Genomic DNA, 19,868 nt, shown 5'->3' on the forward strand with positions numbered 1-19,868 from the left:
CAGGAATTGAGATTCCAAACCATTTTAGGCCAGAAGCATCCTAGCACTTAAAGTGAGAATTTTATATTCATGAAAGGTATTGATTAATTCACGTGCAGGAGATGAATGTCCAAATGCCTGTAGCCACAGATGATAGCTACAAGGCCATGCTGTATTTACTGCAGGCCTTCCCATCGTGTCTCAGCCCTGACCTACAAGTGTTACATCTAGGTTGAAGAAGGTCATATACTCTGTACCAGTAAGTCTTTATTTGCAATGTCTGCTTCAAGGTGTAACCCTCTGAAACAAGAGACAGAGCAGCAGTCAAGGCGGCACCAAGCATTCTGTCTTAAATCAACAATGTGATCTGACAGAAGAGCTGTCCAGGATCTTGCCATGGTTTTCTGCCTAGAGGAAAAAGGCACGGTTGTCCACTATTTTTTGCTTACTGGCCTGCATCTTTTGTGTTCCTATGCAATATTTTTTAAGGTGAGAGACTCTGATATTGAGACTTTATTAAACTACTTGGAGGGATCAGAAAGAGGATAATGATGACTAGGTGCAAAATCAGGTTCTTAAATTTTCAGGGGCTGAAAGAAGACCTGCTATGATCTTGCCTGTGCAGGAACGGGGCCATATGTGACTGTACAGTGAAGCTCATCATAAAGTGTATCAAAGCTTCGTCTGCTTTCAAAGTGTCTTCCATCCTAATAGGCATAAAGAAAAACAAGAAGAAAAAAAAAAAAGAAGAAAAAAATACATTTCCCCAAGTGCAGTGCTGTTTGTGTGAAACTCAGCACCAGGCTTGCAGATGACATTCACAAAGCAATGGAGAAGGAGGATTTCATGCTCTGTGGGATCTCTGGCTTTTATAAACAGTATTGGCTTTGATTTACCCAGAGAAACCGCACATCAATTCTCTCAGGCCATCAGCAAGTTATCTAGTAATAGGGAAGAGACAGAAAAACAATTCTCCAACTCTTAAAAGGAACAAAGTCACTGTAGGAAGGAGGTCAGAGTGATGAGGAATAGAGTGAGAGGCACAACCAGGTATGCTGCTGTTGCACACCACCACGCCTTCAGGTATTAGCAGCACAGCCAGGCTTCCTCAACAACCTCACACTTGGCAAAGTACACACAGTAATCATAGAAAGGTAAGTCACCGGGGCCAAATGAAATTCACCACAGAGAATAAAAACAGACGGAAATAGAAACCTGCAGATTGATCATCCCGGAGAACTCATTTAATTCCGAGGAGGTCTCTGGAGTTTTCTCACATTAATATTCCAAAGTCATTAGTTCGAGGCTTCTAGCTTTGTAAAATGATGAATACCTGCAGGCAAGAAGGAAGAAGGCACTGCAGTGACGGACGGCATATACCTCTAAAGTATATGCTTTTAACTCCTTTTAAGGAGCAGAGAGCAAAGTTTGAAGAGACAGCGAACTGTTGATAAAGCAGTGAAGGGTTAAATAGCAGATTTGTCCTCTTACTCAAGAATGCTACATATGGGTTCCTTTTCTTCTTGCATGCAAGACAGTTTTCCAGCCCGACAACCATGAGCCTATCAGTTTCACCATGATTTTCTTACTCTTGTTGAAGATATGCTACACAGTAATGGTATAACCCCCTTCACACACCCTGTCCTGAAATATTTTATGCAGTATAAAGGAAGGAGGTACAATATCATTACCGGGGGAAATGACATAATACATTCCCCATAAATCATTTCAAAACCAATTGCTGCAGTTGTGAACCTGTCTTAATTTTGTGGATTAATCTTAATCTTGTAATACAAATGCCATCCTGCAGCCTGTAACAAAGACTATCAGCACTTACGTGACCTGAACAGTACATTTAGCATTGCAAACTACAATATATAATTAACTGGCTATGTGCACATGCAGTAGACCGATGTCTGCCAAATTACATAGTGTGGTTTGGCCTTTAGTGCGTTAAGTACAAATATAATAGGTAAAAATGATCAACACCCCGTTTTGGCATGAAATTGATTTTCAAGGTATGCTATTTTCATATATAAAGTTGCATTCATGTATTACAATGAAGTGTCTCACCTCAAGAGCTACACAGCATGAGATTGATTTATTTTCTAGCTGGAAAGGACAAACTTGGAATCAACAAACACGATTCTGCCCCTTCAGAAAGACTGCATGTCACCACTCCTGCCGATACAATGAGGTTTCTCCTCATATCCGCCCAGTTACTGACACACACTCCCAGGCGGGAAAGACGCAGGTGAGAACACATCAATGAAAGAGCAGGAATGTGTTGGGGTTTTTTTTCTGTTTTTTTGTTTTGTTTTGTTTTGTTTTCAAACAAGCTGGATAAAAAGCAAGGTCCTAGCTTTCTGCATAGCAGAAGCTGCTGTCAGAATGACGTGACTTCCCTAAGAAGTTCCCAGCCACCCCTGGAAGAGCTGATAGCCACAGCCAGATGTGCTGCTCCTGGCACAGCTGTCCCAGGTAAGGCAGTTTCTCCCCAGCTGCTCAGCACTTCTACACACTGATGGCTACTGCCCCTCGGAGCTGCACACAGGATCATCCCCTGCCTCGGTTCAGCCAGGTCTGGGCATGAGCAGAAAGACTTAAGAGCAGTGCTCTTCCAAACCAGACTCACTAGCCTGGCTGTGAATCGTACTGGGATGGCAAACTGGGATGACAAATAGGTAAGCAGGCAGGCTCACTGTGTCTCAGACTCCACAGTGTGCTTTGGGATGGCTGGCACCCACCTCCAAGGGTGATGTGAATGAGAATTGTCCTGAGAATGGTTCCTGGTACCTCAGGGAGCAACCAAGGCCAGTGCTCAAGGCACAGATCCTGACATATCACATGCCTGAATGTAAAATTTAAGCCAAGACTCACCTCTGTCTGACACTTTGCCCAAAAAAAGGGACTGAGGCAGATAAATTCTGGTGGTTTTGTGGATTTCCACATACACACACACCACCAAAGAAGAGTGATTAAGCAGTTTGAGACTTAGACCTCCCTGTTTCTGCTCCTTTCTCCCTCCTTTCCTCGCAGGAGCCCAGGTCTGAGCAGGCATATGTTTGACTACTTGTAGAAAGCACTCTGCAGTCTCCAGGGTGCCCTTACAAGTGAGCAGGCAAAAGTGCTTGCAACTGCAGTGCCATCCATGAGTTTGTTTGCTGCAGCCTGAAAATACACGGTAATTTTTTTTCACATTTTTTTTTTTTATTCAGTAATTTGATGTATTTTTTTCACTTTCCTCAATAGCATATCAGTATGAATTGTCAGCAGACTTATGGGGAGATGGGAAGGGAAGGCACAACGGATGGTGTCCATAGAGTACCACCTGCCATTTGTGTGGGCTTATCGCACAGGACATCAGGCCTTCACAGAGAATTGGGGTGCCCGACCTTCACAGCCCAGTCCCGGCTACAACTAGTGTCCCCTGTGCACAGCTGAGGAGATGCAGCAGCTCAGGGTGACAGCTCCGGCTGCAGTGACGTGCCAGCTAGGCTGGTAGCTAATCCATTGTGTGCCACCCAACTGTTCCTCCATTTCATCTCTCCTTCTGATCATTTCCTCAGTGCCTGTTCATATGCCAGAGTACAGCAGCGAACTATCTATTTGCCTTCTAGATGTCCTCACACACCCTGCTGAGGCTGCAAGGGCTCAATTGGGTTACTTATGAGTCAGGGAGATTAAATCCTGTTTTCCAGCCTTTTGTACAGCTAGAATGAATGGAGAGATTTTGCCTGTGATGTTCTGCGCTGTAACTGTGAAATTTCAGAGAGTGTAGCAGTTTCTTAAGATCTAGGGATGGATTTTTTTCTTATTGTTTTCAAAATAAAATCCTTGTCGGTGCCTCAGAGAACCTTCCTGTATGTATCAATGACATCAGTAAGAAAGTATTAACTTTCTGTGCAGGAGCAATTCTTCACTGAATTAGTTGCTGGGAGAAAAATCATTGCAGTGGGATGCAGGGAAAATTTCACAGATGCCAGGACTGGTTCTGTGCCCAGTGAAACACTCCATAGCTTCTCTGAAGTGAATGCAGTCAGCAACCTGAGATTCATACAGAGCTAATTACACTAGCATGCAAAGGAAAGAAAGAAGTTTCTATGTTTTTAAAACAATGAAGTTGCTGTTTGAAAGGTAGTATTCAACACAGAAATGTGACTGTCAGTCCCTGACAGTGGCAATGCTGAAATGTGCCAATGAGTTTTAATAAAACTCAAAGAAAAGAATAAAAACTCAAAAATCTGGGTTGTGATGTCTGTTAGCATGTGTGCATAAGCCCAGCTCTCTAGGTCTCCTTTTTCTACTTCTGTCCTTTTATGTTCCAAAAGAAATGACTGTTTTTTCTTCATTATTTTTTTTTGGATTTCTTGTTGTGTTTTTTTTTTTGAACATGTGCTTTGCAACCCATTATTAGGGCCTTCCCTAGAGACTCCATACAATATGGATTTTAGTGCATGTTTTAATATAATCAAGGGTAAGGGTACCTTTGCTTTACAACTCCCCTGGGTTCCCTATGACAAATTTCCACTAGCATATAAGGAGATGGTCAGTTTTTCGTAACTGGCCCTGGCATTACCATCATTTATGTGACACAGCAGACACGATCCCTCCTGCTGCGTACTCATAAAACTTTTCTCTTGTTCTCAGTTGCTTTAACCCCAATTTGCTCTTATGGAAACAGCAGTTGTCCCACTATCTGCAGACTAAAAAGAAGCCTCCTTTGGTCACAAACATCTCGGTGACATTTCTAGTCTGGGTGATGTGGGAAAAGCTGAGAATTTACCAATATTGATCTACAGTGTGGTGGCCATCTCCCATGGTACTTAGCTGCAGCCTGGCCTCCTTCATCTTTTGAGAGCTCCCAGGATGCGCATGAGATTAACCACGATGTGGCTCATGTTTTGGGGCTCTCACCAAATACCCTTCCCAAGAGCTCTCCCCACCTGGAAAAAGTCATCATTTCACATGGGACATGCCTTCCCCATCACTGCCAGAAAACTGCCCTCTACTTTATATCTACATGAAAAACTCTCACCATGCTGCACTAGCATAAAAGCAGCTGTCTGTTGCTTGGTGGCCACTTCCACTTCTCCCAACTTTCTTGCCAATGTTTCCAGCTGATTTCTGATCTCAGAACAGTAAAAATTCTTTCAACACAAAATAACAAAGCCATCAAATAAGGTGGGTGGGAAAGGAACTCCGGAGGGTGTCTGCTCTAGCCCTCTCTCAAAGCAGGGTCAACTTCGGAGACATATCCAGGGGAGAGGAAGGAAGAAAGAGAGGAGAGAGTTAAAAAAAAAAAAAAAAAAAAAGCCTTGAAGAAAAAAAGTGCAAGGAGAGATATACGCAATGAACACCGGGAGAAAGCTCACCTCATATTCCTAGACAGACCTCTAGGAAACAAAAAGCTTACAAGAAGGCAAAAACAATCTCAGCTAACACTAAAATTTTTATTGGCTCATATCTTCTGACAGCAACCTGTAACCTCTGGCCTCGCAGCCATGCGGGCAGAATCCTCCTGGATCCCACCTCAGATGCTCTCATTCTCAAATACAAGTCTGCAGTAGCACTTCTGTTAATAATGGGCAGCTTCTGGAAACAGCTCCTGTCTTTCCCTGCTGCCCCACTGCTGTTGTCTCCCTCTGGCATGGTGTAGCTTCATGGCTGCCTCTGGTGTGCCATTTAATGCGCCACCTTTCAAAGGCAGCCACGGAGCTCAAGATCTCTGTTTGTACTCCAGATTCATCAGACAAAGCAGAGCAGAATGGGGAAGCTAAGTGCTTAAAGCAAAGAGACACAGATAGGCAGGTGCATCCTTTAGGGCTGGGTGCCTTCCACACACAGCACCAAAGCAAGGCCCCCTCAGGGCTTGAACCCATCCCCTACAAACCTATGAATGGTTTGATGAGTAGAGGTCCTGACTAAACCTGATACTCTGCAGATTTCCATCTGGCTCTTGGGCCTTCAGATGAAATCTCTGCTTCAGGCTTTTTGTGCATTTACATACTTCTTTCACACAGTTTTCCCCATAAGAACAGAGTCTTCCTGTGCCCTTTCTCAGTGGAGCATGCGCTGCTGGCCTATTCCCCTTCATTTGGCAGGAATTTCTTTTCTTTGGTACACCAGTAGGTGTCTATGAACTTAGTTTAAAATTCTGCAAAACTACTGGGGGACAACAGATGAAAGAATGTACAAACACACGGACAAAGAGCTCTTTATAATTGTTTGCATGAGATGAAAGACAAACTCTTTAAACTGACTGTATTTTGTATATGAATCAATTCAATGATTTAATATGTAATAATTCAATATATGTAATAATATATGTAATAATTCAATATATATGTAATAATTCAATTCAAAAATGTAGTATCCAGGAAGTGACTAACTAAAAAAAGGCCTAAGAGTAACCTAGTGCAATACTATGACTATTCAAAATGAACGAATTTTCCTCAGTGTATTACTGGTGCTACTGTTTTCTTGAAGTGTTACAGAGGAGGGTGCCCTCACCCACAGCATAGTTTATACCTAATCAGGTAGAAATTCAATACGATAAGGAGGTCTTTTAGGTTCAGCATGAACTCATTAGGGCCAGATAGGACCACTAACTTACATGTACATTTTTTGATAAATTTCTTGATTAATTGTGTTCATGATGATTAATAATGATCTTTCTGCAGACCCACCGTGTCTGTAGAAATGTATTGCAAGTATGCTAATGATTTTTTCAATGTGTATGGTTTTGAAAAGTGAAACCAAGTGGTTGTTGTCTGCACATAGAAGCCTTTGGCACTTGCTAAGACAAAGAAATTGGTTCCCTTTTCTCCAGGACTACTAAAAAGTATTTAACTTAATGAAAATACAATCTGCAAAAACCCAAGACTCTGGCATATTTGTTCAACCTCATTTTCCTAGTCTTATTTTTAAAAGGGCCTTCTAAATAAAACCAAAGTGAGAAAGTGAAGTTTACAGATTCAGATATCCAAAAGTATTCTCCTTTTGGAGGCTAATTTCTACATCCTTTTGGTAGAAAACATTAGAAACTATGAGATAACAGGAATGCCAGGAAGTCTGGGGATTAAGTTGTTTTCCTTCCCCCTCTTGCATGAATAAATATTAGTCATCCAGTTACATTCCTTTCAGTGTGTTGCACTCTCAGCTGTTAATAACAAGATACCAATTAAAATACAAAGTCAAGGGGAGACAACAATCGCCCCGTGACTGCGACTGTGACGGGGAGCAGGATCACCCAGTTTAATCTGGGTTTGGAGCTTTGATAGAGCTAAATGTTGGGCAAGATGAGATGGCACAGGAGATAATTAAAAAACATTAGAAGGAGGGCTTCACATTTTTGCATTTTGCAAGAAGCTTTAATGACTCCCAGGGTGTTAGGATGTGCATGTATCTTGTTGAGAGAATACAAACCTGGTGTTAGAGCAAAATAACTGTTTGATTAGACTGGGTAGGCGGGCTGAAGATGCAGAAAGGGGATTAATATTCATTTTGCATTGTCTGAATAGCCTAAGGGAAGCATAATTTAATTAGGTCTATGTATATTTTTAAGAGATGCCACGTTCATAGCTAAAGAGGAAAACATCTGTGCTCTCAGGCAGCTAAGGAAAAAGAATGCTGACCTTCCATGCGCTTTCACCAAAATATATAAATAAAAAGAGGCATATAGCTGATTTCCTAAAGGCAGTTGAGATCAGTCTGAATGAATTTTATGTTGAATAGCAGTTACAAATGCAAAATAATAAGAAGATAACAACCTGGTGTTAAAAAACATGCGGACAATGTGCACAGGAAAATTGATTACACTAGCTCTAATGCATTGAAGTGATACTGAGAAGTTGGACATCGAAATTTCAACAAACTGCTTCAGAATTTATTTGTATGCATCTATATGAAGGTAATTATCTTTAAATTGGCACTGAGGCCCTGTTACAGGAGTAGCTGGTGCCCATGTAGTTTTCTTCTCATCCCAGCGGGGTACCTTGATGGGTTTAGCAGAGAATAATGCTGAGCATACAGAAGAATGCTAATAAGAAAACAGCCTTGTGAAAAAGAGAAAGGTGTGAAGGTTCAGGGTTCAAAATTCATGAAGACGTGTCCCTGTGGATACAGCTTTGAAAACAGAAGTGTGCCTCCTGATAGGATAACATGAATGCCTCCCAGACCAGCTCAGGTGAGCCAGGCCAGCAGAGACCTGGAATCCTGCAAAGGACTTGGCTCATCTTGACTAAAAGAAGCAGCTCTGGAACAGAGATATCGTTCCGTGAAAAAGTGGTGAAAACCTGGGGAAAAGTACCTAATTACCTAAGAGGAAAACATGGAAGGATGCTTTTGGAAGGAGAATAGGAGGATGCCTAGGAAAAAAAAAAAATGATTATTTAAAAGCATACACATGCATTTATGTATGAATACATGCTGAAAATTAGAAAGAAGGGGAGGGGAAAGAAATAGTGATAATTATGTATTTTTGCACAGTAGATGAACATGAGAAAGAAGGCAGATGTTTGTATGTCTGCTCAATATATTTTGTCATGAATATTTTTCAGGGCATAAATTGCTGTAAAGAATGTCTAGTTCTGCTTTATTTGTTTCGTAGGACACGAATTACTAAACTGGAAACTAGGAAAAGGCTTCTTTATGGATTTCTTGGAGAACATACTGAATAACTGCAACTACGAATGGACAAAGAATTTGGCTTGTTTGTATGACTTTCCAAAGTCAATTATCTAGTGATTACTGTCCCATAGACATGTACACTGACACAAACACTTTCTGTCACAAGAAGGGGATGTTTGAGGGTGCTGTGAAGTGGTTTTCTTCTGGAGAAAAGAAAGGAAAGACAGTGGAAGATGAGAAGGCCCAGATTTATCTGGAGAATGAAAACATGCTTACATTTCCAAGCTTTAAAACATAAGACTCAAATGACATGTTGTTATATGAGATGAATACACATCTTCTTTTTCTCCCAGAGCAGCTCCATAACTCATCTCTTATTAACTACCTTCACCAACAAACCTCTGATCTGCACACCACTCACTTTACTCCCAGAGTCTCTTCTTCAGGCTCCTCCATCATGACACCTGCAGTGTCTCTTGGGCTCATTCAGCCTGCCATCATCATCCAAAAGCCACCTTCTGGATCAACCTCTACCTCCCACTGGATTGCCTACCCCTGAAACTGTTTCCTTCCCAGCCTGTATATTGTATAGACGTGGGGATGCTGCAGTGCTGCATCTTGAGGCATGCCTGACCTACTGCATTTGCGCACAAGCACAAATTCCTGGCTGGAACAGGAAAAATATGAATCTTCCATTATAATATATATATTAAAATCTCAGAAACTAAGGCTGACATTTTGCAACTTCTGGGAGGCACTGTGGAGGATGTTTATCCTAATCCTATTTATACGGATCCTGATGCATGGTTATTAAGTGCTGGCCTCAACGATGTGCATTGAAAAATCCCACCAAGCACCACTGCTCCAAAACATCTCATGTTAGTTGGTTAGAAAGCAAGCAGAAATCCCAAATCCCTTAAAGTACACTTTTGCAGATGACCCTTCCCTTATTTTTGTCAGCCTTTGTTGCATTCCTCCAGCAGTGGAGGGAGACCTGTTTTATGGGTAGATGGATCTTGATAGGATTAACACAAAGCAGATGCAGTCTGTCAGAAAGAACCCATGACATTTCCATGCCCTAGCAGCAATTTGAATTACAGATTCACACAAAGCAGCCTGTTGTCTCTGATTTAGATTTTTATTTGCATTGAAGAGGCTACTTCTCAAGAATGAACTATGCATATAAAAATAGAAAGCAAAGGGGGGAAAAATTGGGGGCTGATCAAGATGCAAGTGAATATATAGAACTGTCAATTCCACACCATTCTGCCTTAACGCTTGTTTGCCTAGGCACATCAGGCTTCTGCAGCACATCAGCATACCGTAATAATCAGCTCACTAAACTGCTCCAGCTGTGTGCGAGGTGCATTTGCTTCCCTCGGGCTGTGTCCTGCCCCTCAGCCTGCCCTGGGACCTCCTGGAAATGGGCAGCGCAGGGCTCAGCAGGTGTAGCATGCTGACTGCAGACAGCAGTTAAGCCTGGCATTTGTTTCACAAGGATAAACGTTGTCATTCCCACTTCTCTCATGATTTGGGAAGGGATTTTGTTATTTTCTAATATCTGTGAAATCCTCTCTCCCTTAAGGGAGAATGGGAGATCAGCAGGAGAACCAGACCAGATTTTTTGGCTCTCTTTCTGCAGCCTCTTTCTCCCTGCAGGCAGCAAAAGAAATGGCTAAGAGCCCTCCACGTGGGCACAGCAGAAGCTGTCATTTTGATTTCTCCTGGATGCTCAACTCAAAATGCTCAGCAAAACAGAGAATTTCCCTGCAGCTAATCCCTCCCATCACTCCCCACCATTGATTAAAGGCTTCCAACATCCTCCCCAGTGGGGTGGGTTTCTGGCCAAGGGAGAGATTGGTCACAGCTTCATGGATACCAGGGGAATGAGGCAGGGACCCCAAAGATCTTGTGGGGATCTGTGCAGGGTGTCAGAGGACCAGAAACTCCAGCAGGGATGTTAAATCCTGCTGCACCCACTGCTCTCCAGGCCCTCCACATTCACAAGTGGGCACCAGGAGAGTACCATAAGGAGACACAGACAAGCACATGAGACTTTACCATTGCTTCTCCCTCCACTCTCACCCCAGTTGCTTTGCACGGTTGGTTACACGTGAAATGCTCGTGAGCCAACAGCAATGAACTGAGCCAGCAAATCAAGCCATAGGACCACAATAACCCAAGATCCCGCAGTACCACCATGCTCAACACGTAGAGGATCAGCCTCACATTGGGTTTATGGCTCACTCCCGCTCCAGCCAGCTGCCAAGGATGATGTCTTTCACAGTTGTTCGTTGTCTAACTCACAGCTGCGCAGCGGGGCCTCCTTTGAAAGATACACCCAATCCTCACCACAGACAGGTATTAACTTTATTAAAAAGGCAGTTACAAGAGGAGAACAAACCTTGCAGCCTGTCGGATACACTCCACACGGGAAGAGTTACATCCCACATGCACAGTACTTTCACCTTCCTCCACAGAACAAGCTCTGGTATAAAGTATCAAGATATTTGTGCTCAGATTTCCCTCGAGACAATGGGTTTCCAAATAAATTGGATGCTGCATTACATCTCTTTTCCATTGGGGAGAAGGGGGAGACAATAAATTTAGAAACAAACCAAGAGTGAGACAGAGCACAAAAGAAAATGAAATCAGAAGGAGAGCAGGGAAGGCTCATAATAAAAGCATATCCCTTTGAAGCCACCGTCACATACATGCTTTTCCCTCTAGCTGCAGCCATTTTGCAGAGCTTTATTAAAATAGCATCTCTACAGAGGAATTACTTAAAAGAGAGAAGTAATAGATTTTTCAGAACCAATGAAAACAAGCCCCCTAGAAACAGGAGCTATTTTCTTTCCCAGACAGGAGTTCTTTAATTCCTTTCTCATCTTCATTCATCACAGGGATGGGATGGATCAAACCACAGCAGAGGTCTGTGAAGGTGCTGCCAACTGTCTTGAGAATGCACTGGCCAGTCAACAAACTAGTTACAACAGCCAAAGCTACTGCCTGAATTGCCTTGCAACGCCGAACCAGGAAGCAACAAATATCCCTTCTGAAGTGGGTAACGGGGCCCCACTGAAAAAGCGTGTTAGTGACAATTTTGTGTTGTTGGATTTGGGCAGCATTTCAGCAACTTAACAAGAGGAGGAGTGGGAGGTGGTGCGGTCTCTGTGGGCAGCCTGCTGTCGGTGGGAATAAAGCAGAGCAGATGCAACCCTTGTATGCAGCCGATCACACTTCCTGGCAGGCTGAGGTATTTGAATTTCAGATTTATGGCTCTTCCTAGTTTGCTGCGTGTTGTGGGTTTTTTTTTCTTAATTGAAGTGTCAGTTCCAGGGAGGATTTTTTTTTACTATTTTTTTATAAACTATATAACAGAAAGGAATGAGGTTCAATTGTACAGGAGAAAATGGGAATATTATCTCAGCCTCTAAATATCATTGAAAATTACAGTTAGTACTTTATAGGGTAACTTCTGCAGGTTTCCTTGCTCTACAGGGCTGTCCATGATGGAATTTTACCTTGTTTCTCCAATGATGAAGTGTTCCACTGGGTACTGATAGCTATGTCCTTGGCTGTCCCTAAACTAAGTGCCTTCAGTATCTCTAGGAACAATGGAAGGATCTCAGCAAAAGCAAAAGTGAGCTTAATTCTCTTTCTGTCAATCATAGGCTTCCTCTCAAATAAATAAAGAAATGTTCATTTAGCAATCAGTACTTTTTCTCAGCTTGACATCTAATTGTCAAATATCAAAATGATCTGCCCTTTTCAATACCAAAGCAAAGTCACAATGCTTACAAAGATAGTATTGATAAACTTCTGTCCTTTGAAGCTGGATTCAGTCCTTTGTACTATACGATCTCTGAGTAACTCATGAAGTTTCCTCTATTGCAATTACATAAGCTAACATAAAAGTCTGTTTTAGCCTCTTCACTGTAAAAAAGCATGATATGAGTTCCAATGATGCATTTGGGCAGATTTACTCCTTAAGATTTTCCTTAATTAAAAATTAATATTAAAAAAAAAAAAAAAACAGAGCAGCCAGCCACAGCTCAAGCTGAATAACAGAAACATCAGGACTGAACTCTGAATCAGACATAAAAGATCAGCACAACGCCCATTACTACAAAGATGTTTGTTGTTCTGCTAAATTGGGGTACTGCATCTCTGAAAGGAAATCTCATTTCCAGCATTCTGCAACAGTTCCTTCTGAAAGGTAGCTCATTCCAACATCCTTTGGAAGAAGATTAAGGGATCAGAGAGCAAAACCATCACAACCTCTGGAACTTTAAACTAAATCCCTTTACCCTAAATAACGAGCTTTCTACGCTAAGCTAGGCTTGTTTGACTTCTGCTCCTGAAAGCCAGAGTCTTCAGCTATTTTATATCTTGTAAGCAGAAGGAAGTGTATTATTCCTATATTTCCCTTTTATTTAATGCCTCCCGACAGTCTCTGGGACAGCACTGCACCATGACTCTGGCTTCAGACAATTTAACCAGGCAATTACCGATTTTCCTGCAGTTCTCTGGCTGACAGTACTCACTGCAGGCAGAAAATAAATGTTTTATTGGAGCATATGGGGGGAGAAAAGAGGAAAGGAAGAAGGAGAACGGATAAGTTTTTCCAGATGTGTTTGGGTCTCCCAGCTGCCTTTCAAGGTGTGCTTCTGTGCCACCTCCTTCCCTGTGCCATTAACACCTGCAACAAGTGGGAGATGAGGTGCTATGGGAACACGAGGACACTGTTTTCACCTTTTTCCACTGGCTCCAGATCTGCTTCACTCGTTACAGCACATAAGAGGCTTGAGGTTTGTTGCAGGTACAGCTGTAATAAATACTATTCTTGACCAGGAATAGCAGGACTGTAGAAATATGATATGTAGCTGCCATAACATCTCTCATATAACAGTGTACACAGCCAGCAGACTTATTTGTTTACAGGCCATGAGAAATATGAGATCTTGAGATATGAGATCTCTAAGAACGAGCAGTCTTTACTGACCTGAGATGAAACTAAGCAAGCAGTAACAACGTCATGCCAATACAAGTTCTGCTGTTTGTCTGTGTAGCTGGCCCAATACATCTATTTTATCTTGATGAGATCTGACTGGCTGCAACAGAGTTAATCCTGTCTTACAATGTCATAAGTGCTAATGATCCCCAGAGTTTTCATAAAAGCTGATGATTTGAATTCTGCACAGTTTTGTAGCACACAGCTGGGACATTCCCAGCTCCATTACATCCTAGGCCTTTTATCTGACTCAAGATACCTTTGACAAGCCCAAACTGCTCTGAATTGCTGAGATATGTATTTATTTACTAAGAAGAGAATTTCTTTGTTAAACACTCAAGATGTAGAAATAGAAAAACATTCTCATATTAAAACTTTGCCGTCAGACTGTACAAAGCTATTTAAAATCAAACTCACAATGTTGACAAAATGTTCTAGATATTAAACAAATATAATCTGTGGAAGCCAGAGAACTGATAAATTTATGCCTGTTAAAATTATGGGGAAGATTATTTTGGGAGTTATTGAAAACACCTGATCAGAACCAACATGAGTTCGCAGACAATATCAAATTGGGTCGAGCTGTTGACTCTGTTGTGGGTGGTGAGGCCTTGCAGAGGGATCTGAACAAATCAGAGAGCTGGGCAATCACCAGCAATATGAAGTTTAACAAGAGTAAGTGCCAGATTCTGCACGTGGGAAGGAGCAACCCTGGCTATACGTACAGACTGGGGGATGAGGTGCTGCAGAGCAGGCCCACAGAGAGGGATCTGGGGGTTGTGGTTGACAGCAAGTTGATGAGCCAGCACCATGTGCATTGGCGGACAGGAGAGCCAACCACGCCCTGGGATGCATCAAAAAAGGCATGGCTAGCCGGGCGAGGGAAGGGATTGTCCTGCTCTGTTTGGCGCTGGTGCGGCCTCACCTCGAGTACTGTGTGCAGTTCTGGGCACCACAGTACCGCAAGGACATGGAACTGTTGGAGAGTGTCCAAAAGGAGGGTTATGAAGTTGGTGAAGGGTCTGGAGAGGAAGCCATATTAGGAGCAGCTGAGGTCCCTTGGTTTGTTCAGTCCAGAGAAGGTGAGGCCTCATTGTGGCCTGCAGCTCCCTCATGAGGGCAGCGGAGGGGCAGGTGCTGAGCTCTGCTCTCTGGGGACAGCATATATTTATATATACATATATATGCAAATGAATAGCACAATAATAGCAGAAAACCATAGAAGAACAGCCGTAAATCAAAGGCACTTTCTTCAGCAGCCCCATGACGTGGTCCCTTTTCCTCCCCACCTTGCTAACCCCGGCATGGAGTGGGAATGGCTGTCACTTCCTGCCACACAAACAGATTCACAGGCTTAATTAACACTGGAAAGTTTGTTCAGCTAATTACGAATGCAGCACAAATGGCTCACACCCACACCCTCCCACCGTCTTTTCCACCAGCTGGACACTCCATTCCAGCTGAAGCTGCCTTTGAAGCTGACACAAATCTGACATCCAGCAGAATGCAGTAAGTAGTAAGGCTTCGTGTTGGCTGCAGTTCTTACAGAAACAACGTCAGCCTCCCCAGCCCACCCCTCTTTGGGATTTCTCAAGGTCTGACAAGGCAAAAGAGGTCCACGACCCAGCAGGAGCAACTTGGTGGGTGGGAATCTGCAGTAACAATGCTGAAGCAGCATCCACGCTGCTCTGCACAAAGCAAACCCTGTGCCATCAGAGTCAGGCTCCCTGTTCTCACTCACAGTCAGTGCCACACATTTTCCTTTTCCTTTTTTTTCTTTTTCAGTCACTTATAAAATAATTCCTTTTAATTCCATAGAATCTCAGATTTTTTACTGATCAAATTTTTTGGAAAAGGTCTGTTTGGGTTTTTTATTTATTTAACGTTTTCTCTTTCAGTATAAGCACCAGGGGGATATTTGCTAGCCTCAAGACACTGCTGTTGTCCTGATGCCTATTCAGACCCTAGCAGAAGTTCAGCACAGCAGGAGTCACCAAACACCAAGTGAGCAAAGTCCATAAACAGTTGCACAGCATGGGAAACCCTTACTGAAAAGTTAAGAGAAGAGCTGTGAACATCTGGCATCACAGGCAGCACTATGAATGCTCTGTATTTGTATTGCATATATGCACAGCAGTGATTGCTTAACAGATTGCTCCACAGCCTCCTGCCAAGTAAACACCCAGCAGCAGTAAAGGACTTCTGTTGGAGCTTTCCAGGATAACAGTCCCTATGCAATGGAGCATTGCTGTGGCATGTTTTCATCCAGTGACCCCCTCTCCTGCATAGTGGAGGAGCCTACTCTACTCTTCAGGTAAGGTACCTCTGGAGCCTGCACTGGGAACAGAGGACCTCTAGAGCGGATGCAAACAACTGTTCCCATCCCAAGGCTTTTTCTCTCACCGCTGAAACAGGAGAGAGCAGTGTTACAGCTGCCTGGTCCCCTTCCCACTTCCCAGTCCCTGGTGACATGTGCGGTGCTCTCAACTCATACTCAGCAGCACCATAGTGGAACACCACCACATAGCTGTCCTTCAGTGACCTAGACTAAAAAAACACCTACTCATGCTGGGCATTCGACCCAGCCACCTACCAGCCACCTCCCGTGAGTGCCACAGTTCTGCCTGCAGAGGAAATTATGCAAACAATCTGAGAGAGAAAACAAAATGATCTATATATATATATATGCATATATATGTAATATTCTTTTAATTATAACAACTACTTTGTTAAATAGCCTGAATCTGAAATGTGGGAATCGGCAGGTGTTGTGGCTTTTTTTTTTTTTTTTATCTTTTTTTATGTATCTATGTGTTTAAAACATCAACTGAAAGCTGAAATGTCTCACGCACTTTGGTAGGAGCTGAACTTTGTATTTGACATATCGTATACATTTTCCACTGTTTACCAACCCTGGACTTGGTTTGTCTGTAAATAAATCGATCAGTAATGAATTGTTATTTTTTTCCCTTGTTTATCGCTGATGCTTATGCTGCAATGAAAATTAGCCCAAGATCAGCCTGTTTCTCTCTGAAAAGAATGAGATGTTCCACACCTGTGTAAGCACTACTACAAGGCACTATAAGACAAAATCTAATACCCAGAACGTTGGTGATATGTAGGTACTTCATTTTCATTGATTTCTTTGGAAAATAGGTCATTAATACTCTGGCAGGCTGGTTCTCACCGTGCAGACTTGATTCTAGTCTAATTTTCTAAAAGTCTGTGTTCAGAACAGACTTTTCCTTCTATTTTTTTACTATAAGCTAAAGAACTATGAATACAGCTCAAGTACAGGCTGGATGAATGCAAGAGCCTTGCAAAGTTTGCCCAAATTTCTCAAACCTGCCAAAGTGAACTTAAAAATATCATTTGTGCAGGATCTCCTGTAGGCTTTCCATTGAGGCCTAAGTCAATACAAGAACACCCATATTCATCTCACAGTATTTCCACACTGTTGTCATGGTTTTTGTTGGATCTAGCTGGTAGAGCAGAAAAATCATACAAGTTGGGTCAGACATATAAGGATGTATTTCAAAAAAATATTACGAGAAAGTTATAAATAAGATTTGTTGATGCTTATGAGGAAATGTCTGATATCATAATAAATAAAACATTATTTCAATTTAAATGAAAAACAGAACTGATATGTAAGAAAGCATGCGAGGCTGATATAAAAATAGTGCCTTCCCATTTTTCTAGAAACTTTTGCAAACTCTTGTTGGGAGAAGCATGAAAAAAAAAAAAAAAAACAGGAAAAAAAAGGTTTCCCTCTCAGCATAGGGCTGTTATCTCATTTCTGTTTCTGGTAAGGGTCAAGGCTCCATTTTCACTGAGTTATATACAACTTCAAACCCCTCTAGTGAACTTGTGGGTGTAAAACTTGGGGAAAAAGAAAGAAAAAAAAATCTCTTTCTATACTTCCCAGAAATGGCTCTTTGACAGGAGTCTTCTTTTTAGACTGTTGACTGCCAAATTCACCTGCAAGCTTTTTCTGGGACATGAATGGATTCCAGGCCTCCCACACCAAAATGCTGCCTCTATCTCCAGTCCTCACAGGGATGTCAGCACTAAGACACCTGCTCCTGTTGGATATTAACTGGCTCATCATAATCTACAGTCATCACCACGCAGTTGGGGTGCTCACACGCTGCCAGACAACATCATTAAAGGCGGTGTGGCAATAAAACTTTACTACTGAAAAGTTACCTCCACTTCACACTGGTGTTAGGGAGACCTTGGGCGATGCAACTGAATTTGACGGAGCAGGGAATCGGCAGCAAAAAGCATCAGCTGTGAATCAATCACTCACCCAAGCTGTTCTGCAGTGCTTGTGTCTGACCAGCGTCATGAGCGAGTGGTTCACGACAGCACAGACACACACTGGTGCTCCCCGTGCACGAGACAAAGCTCCAAGTGAAGGAGAGAAGTTGTGTGCCCATGGCCATGCTTGGTTTCCCTGCTGCGTGGGATGGCACATCAGAGCAAGTGGTTGTTGCCTACAGTCTGGACAGCTGTGCCCCACACCTAAAAAGAAGAAAATCAAAGAAATTCAGCTTTTTTTTTCTTTTTCTTTTTTTTTTTTTTTACTGCTAGTTAAAAGGGTCCATGTGATTCAGAGACGGGATGACACTGTCTATGTGCCAGACTCTCTCCTTTGTCATGGGATCATGGAGATGCAGCTCCTCCACAGGGAGAAGTACTTATGGCAATGTATTATTGAAGAAAATCATAGTGCTTTGGCTCAGATGTCAATTCCCATTATAAGGCAATGATGTGACAATGTTCTGGTAATACAATGCATTTTGGCAGTGCTTTGCTTCACTGCCTTTTTTAATAAAAGGGGGGGGGGGGGGGGGAGGGGAATAGTAATGATAAATTTGCTTAGGGAATTAACCCAGGTATCTGTTCTGTTTCTCTTACGTAGACCACAGAAGAGTCCCATTGACCACTGGACCTTGCATCTGCTCCTACTTTGCCTGTGACTTCTTTGGTTCCCTGAAAGACAATCTTATCTGCATTGCAGATGATCCTTTAATCCTCAGGTCCTCCTGGAGCACAGCACTGCTTACAGCTGGCTTGGCAGAGGCATGGCTGTTCAGCATAATTTAAGGCTGTGAGCACACATCATCTCCCGGCTACAGGCATGCCCGCGGGCTGCTGCCCCTCTGCCACACCGGCTCCGTGTCGCTGCCTCTTTGGCATCTGAGGCACTGTCTGAGCGCTCCCTCCTTCGAACAACACAAGCGAAGACCTGCAGCCTGCACTCAGTAACTCTCCCCTGCTGAACCACAGACTTGTCTCCCGCTGGGGTCAGCAGGAAGCCTGTGATGGTCACACAGCAGTGCTCCTGCTCAGTGTACTGCAATACAGACTTAAGCCTCATCTGTGGCATGTCAGCCGATATTCCCCCTCAGGTGAAATTCTTAAGGAAGAAGGTCAAGGCCACTTTAAAAAAAAAATACGTGATTATATGCTATGGGTTGATTTCATCACCCACTCTTTCTGCCTTGGACCAATTCATTAAATCATTAGTTAAGCTGACTTAGCTCCCTTGACTCAGTAGCTATTCCTGGTGCAAGGCTTTTTTTAAAAAATGAGGGCATTCACAGGCAAATTCAGCAGCCATCCATCAACCAGCTGTCCCTCGAGAAAAGGAAATTAGGGCTTTGACTATCCTCCCAGTTTTATGATCTTGTCTTCCCACTAAAATTGAGCTAGACCTCTGGGGGTAAGGATAACAAAAAGCTCGCTGAGTCAGTATTTAGGTTCTGCTTCCCTTTGCCACATATTACTCCCGCTTTGCAGCCAGGCTCCCACTCTCCTGAATTCTCTGTCCAGAAGTTGGAGATTATAATAGTGGAAATTATTTCGTTCCTGGGCCTGAAAGTAAAAATAATAACAACAATAATAATAATAATAATCTTATGCTTTCAGAAAAATTTTGCATGTGAATGAAATCCAGCTTCTAACTGCCTGGTCTCCTTGATCATGGTCAAACACTGAAGAGAAGGAAAACCAGCACAGACATTTTGTGTGGGTCACTTAGCAACAAAGTACTGAGCACAGCATCAGTGTTCATCTGGGACCAAAGATCAGGAGTTGTAGAAGGAACATGGAGAGAAAGATCCTTTCAAAATTGGTGCAGCTTGGATTACAATTGTTACAATGTGCTCCTGAGATGAAAGAGGGAAAAGGGTATTTTTCCTATTTCGTCTTTTCTTTAAACTAGTGTTAGACTCTG

The 19,868-nt window shown here is 42.7% G+C and overlaps 1 long non-coding RNA gene across 1 annotated transcript; it reads left to right on the plus strand.

Moving 5' to 3' along the window:
- Positions 1-10,942: 10,942 nt before the first annotated feature.
- LOC136789069 (uncharacterized) lies at positions 10,943-19,252 on the plus strand. The gene is made up of 3 exons (XR_010827830.1): positions 10,943-11,866; positions 15,523-15,938; positions 18,552-19,252. It is a non-coding gene; the product is annotated as an uncharacterized lncRNA (long non-coding RNA).
- The last annotated feature ends 616 nt before the right edge of the window (positions 19,253-19,868 follow it).

The sequence above is a fragment of the Anser cygnoides genome, chromosome Z, assembly GCF_040182565.1.
Source record: "Anser cygnoides isolate HZ-2024a breed goose chromosome Z, Taihu_goose_T2T_genome, whole genome shotgun sequence".
Classification (NCBI taxonomy): Eukaryota; Metazoa; Chordata; class Aves; order Anseriformes; family Anatidae; genus Anser; species Anser cygnoides.